Raw genomic sequence first — 4,520 nt, forward strand, 5'->3', positions numbered from 1 at the left:
GAACCTACCTTTTGCTTAGAATAAGCTTTTAGAATGATGTTCTTGTTTTGCATAAAGCAAGCTAACAAAATCTGTACCTTGCTGAGTTCGCATTTGTTAGCGTTAATAGTATTTTCGGTCCAATGCTTCTGTTTTATGAGGGGTATATTGTTTTGGTCTCCCATCCAGATACTAACCCGAATAGGGAAAACTTCAGTGAACTTGTGGTGAAAAGAAGTTGTGAGGGAACTTGAAAATTATCGACATGTCAGCCCAGAAGCCAATGTTTCTCCCTTCTCTTTTTATTTGTTATTCTTCAGAGACTGGAATGCTGTAGTTCAATACCACACAATTCAGTGCCTTCTGATTTTCTGTAACACGTACCACAGGCAACCCAGTGTATGCTTCACGGAAGCATCTCGTTCAGAATAGGTTTTGAAAAACCTGCCAGCTGCAAGTTTTCAATTAGGTTAGAAACAGGAAGTTATACATATTTGTCACGCGACGACTCTATTTCGTGGTCCAAGTACCCCAAGTCGCATTGGGAGACAATTTCAGACTTGTTCTGGACAAATCCGACTTGAAATCGCCCAGTGACAAAAAATTTGTCTAGAAAGCTACAGTCGCACTTGAGAACAATATCTGTGAACAAAACATCACGCCTGATGTCACTTGAAGATGCTTTAGCTAGAGTTTGGGAAGATTCTGACGAAGAAATGGGAAGTTTTGACAACTCGGAATCCGATGGAAGTTAATCTTGCTGTTTTCATCCACAAAACCGCGACACGAGGGATCTCATAATATGTTACCACAAGAGAAAATGAGGGGACAGAGAAGGAGGCTCCCGGTCCAGCCCTTGGGATATGTCATGTCCACGAAAGTTATTTTTAGACGAGCGGAAGTCTTCCGAGACGTCCGCATGCAGGCCAACCTCGGTCCGATGTTTGAAAGAAAATATATATTCATAAGCCTTCCACGTGTCCCCTCATTTTCTCTTGGTTACCAAGAAGAATTCTTTCTATAATTGTTTTCTCCTTTTTCCTGGTTCTTCAGCAGCAGGAAAATATTAATTTAATGCTATGCTGCCTGTTATTTATGCAGAATTTACGTGCACAAAACTTGCTATGAACACGATTTATTCGCCGTCAACGAAATCGTTATCGAAGACGAGCACCGTATTATTGGACTCTTCCGCGTCCAGTCGAATCGTGGTCGGACAATACCAGGGGACTACTTTCAAGAATCTGCTACATATCACCTGTCAAATCATTTCCGAAACAAAACACCCTCGCTTTTGTTTTCCAAGATTTGTCTCAGTTTGGCCTACTTCAGAGGTAGTCGACGGCATCTTTGAAGTTTGTCCGTCTGCAACCAAATTTTGTCCTTTGGTGAACAAGGTGGTCGCACTTCTGGCACTTGGTTTGGCTTAACTGCAGAATACCCTGCCACTCGAATGAAGTTCTGCGTAGCTGGCTACGCGGTATGCGGAAACTAATAAATTCAAGTTGAAGTATGTAATTTATTCAAACGTGTTCCAAACTAAAATGTGTTTTTCCAAAGTTGGTGTTTTTTCGTTAAAAACAGGGGTAATCTGTCGAAGAGTTAACTGGAGTCAGAGGAAAACTATGTATCTTTAAGGACAATTTATTTTTTTAGTCGTAAAACCCTTTTTTTCAACAATTCATTTAAAGGATTAGTGATATTAAGTAAAATTAAGCGTAAGCGGAGAAGGCATCAAAACTGGGTGCTCATTATTTCCCGAGTTTGTATTTTTATGATAGAAGCTCGAAAATCACTGTGCAAATAAATTCAAGTTGAAGTATGTAATTTATTCAAAACAGTATTTCTCGTTCTTAAAGCGTGACTCGCGAATTAAGTAGTGATCAATTGTGAATTTTACGGTTAGATTAACTACAGTTTTCACGAGATCGTGTCAAGAAAATAGCGCTCGTTGCAGTGATTAGGTCTAAGCACTCTTTAACATTTTCGCTTTCAATTTACGGTTTGGATAACTACGCTTTGCACGAGATCGTGTAAAGAAAGTAGCACTCGTTTATTGATTAAGCCTAAGCGCTCGTTTCAGTCATTAGGCCTAAGCACGCATTTAACTTTGCGTACGCGTACCGCGTAGTCAGGTAGTTAACATACCTCGCCATCCTGTATTTCATTCTTTCCGCGTACCGTGTAGCCAGCTACTTAAGATACTTTGCCACCTTAAATTCATTTTTTCCGCGTACCGCGTAGCCAGCCCTTTACAGTAACGGGCTCGATGTGGCGGGGTTTTCTGCAGTTGCTCCATTGGTTTTTCGTTGTGATGACAGATTTTTGACATAAGTAAACACTTTTGTCCTCTAGTGCGACTTGGCCCAAATTTGTGACTCACGTTCTCGTGCGCATTTGCGGTTTGACTGCGGCCCAAAGTTAATGATTACATAAGGTTGTTAAAGCCTGCCTTTTCAACGAAAAAAGGCGAACAGAAGGTCCTCTCATCAAAACTGTCCAAGCCGTAAAGCTATCTCTGACTCAACTACATGCAGGTAAGAGGTTTTGAATTTTAATTAATTCTACGACAGAATTAATATTTTTGGCGAAGCGTAAATTATATCCAACAGAAAAATCTCAATAATTTCCCCAAAAATTACTCTGGACATCCAAAGGAACAAGCCTTTTGTCTTTTAAAACCTGGATTTTTGGCCAGTTATTAAGCCTTGGTTTACCATTCATTCTACAGGTGTAACCTGTTAGGTAAGAGTATTCAGTCATACAGAGAGTCCATGTTTATCAAATTTCATATACAGAAGTCTGAACTATACTTTCGTTTTGCTGTAGGGGGCATACAAAACGTCTTCAAGTGGCTTTTCAAGTAAGTACCAGTTATTTATATTTATTCTTTTTCTGCAAAGTAAAAGCAAATTTACTTATATTTAAATCTCAGCCGGTGAGAACCAACTGTCCGCTTTGGCAACCCGGAACTCCTCGAATTTGACGAAAGACTTTGGAAAACAGTAAACGACTTCCGCCTAAAGCTACTTTATACCACATCTTCCAATTCTAGAAGAATAGTTATAAGTTTAAGTCAATTAATACTAGTTATTTTCAAGCACTTCTTACAATGATTTTTTAGCGTTTTATTCAACAGTAAATATCTCCAGTACAGGTGAACTTTCTTATTTTGAACTCGAGTATTTCGAATTCTCGGCTCTGGCTTACTAATTTATGTTCATTTTCCTTGGTTTTGCCCCTATTTTTTGAATCGTTTTCGTTCTTAATTAACCAAGCCAAATTACCGGAGGCTTGGAAACTGAATATTTAGTTTCGGATTAAATAAGGCTGTCCCAGCCTCGGTTCACCCTCTATATTGCAATGTTTTTGTTGATTAGACCACCCCCTTTTTATTTTTCTTTTACCGTCGTCCGACCGACCCAAATTTTTGGCATTTTCAAAAAAATAATTATGTAGTTAAAGCATTTTTTAAATTTAAATAGTTAATTCTTTTTAATCTGAAAAATGAGCGTAGTAACGCATCGCAACGCGGAAGTTTTTCAGTGAGGTTTCAGAACAAAGGAAGACCGACATACGATATATGAGACTTTTGGGCTCCAAAGTAAAGGAGAAAATAGCGAAAATCTCTCATTTTTAGGCTAAGAAACCTACCGAAACGCTAGGCAGACTAGTAAGGATAATCGTTCTTTTTTTTTTTTTTCAAAATACTTTTCATTCAAACTATACACGACGAGGCAATTAAAATCTAAGTTTTCTTTATACCTTAAATTAATTCACTAGTTATTGTCAAAAATAAAAACCATTTTTATCAACCCAATGCATGTCCAAGCCCGACCCAAAAACCCGAGACTCTTACAAATGCCACGTGTAATCGCAGACGTCTTACAAACGCCTTGCGTAGGTTAAAACAGACTTGTGTATAGAAACTCTCGAACAAAGTTGGATTCCACATGCAACATCGTTTGGTGTAAATTTTGAGGTAGTGGCAAAACACTATCCAACATTGCTTTACGAAACTGATTCAAGTTCAAGTTGGCGCTAAATTTATAAATATGCATGACGCTAACACTGAAACGGAAACCGCTCGTAGCGCTTGTGTTACTGGAGCTGTTTGAGGACGGAAATGACGGTTCAAACGAGGAAAATCCAAAAAATGGTTAAGAGAACGTGTACAAAGGGGTATGTTCGCTGCAAAATACATCGGCGTTTAGGAGATGATGAGAACAGAGCAATAGTGATTAGGGGACTAAAAGTGCCCCAAAGACATGGCCTTGCTTCATACTCGCTGATCAATGTTTCTGGCTGTTGATCCTTGTCCGCCATCTTTGTTGCAAATAATGCTAGAAGCCTAGGCTTGAAAATAAAATAGCGATTCGTGATTGGCTAGTAGCGCAAACGTGACTAGATTCAGGACACAACTTTGTTGGAAGAGCAGCAAAACACTGCAACATTGTTGTGTCGAGCAGAATTGTTGGTCGCAATGTTTGATCAAAAGCAAACTCTAACCAACACTTGATCGAGCAAAAAATGTCAGACGA

At 39.0% G+C, this 4,520-nt stretch overlaps 1 protein-coding gene across 1 annotated transcript in view; it reads left to right on the forward strand.

Annotated features, from left to right (window-relative positions):
* The first annotated feature begins 1,712 nt into the window (after positions 1-1,712).
* LOC138003228 (histamine H2 receptor-like) overlaps positions 1,713-4,520 on the forward strand; it is a 9,599-nt gene continuing 6,791 nt past the window's right edge. Inside the window, exons 1-2 of the mRNA XM_068849184.1 lie at positions 1,713-2,516; positions 2,809-2,842. The gene's annotated coding sequence lies outside the window, so the exon portion shown is untranslated. The remainder of the gene's footprint in view (positions 2,517-2,808; positions 2,843-4,520) is intronic.

Source organism: Montipora foliosa, chromosome 5 (genome assembly GCF_036669935.1).
Source record: "Montipora foliosa isolate CH-2021 chromosome 5, ASM3666993v2, whole genome shotgun sequence".
NCBI lineage: Eukaryota > Metazoa > Cnidaria > Anthozoa > Scleractinia > Acroporidae > Montipora > Montipora foliosa.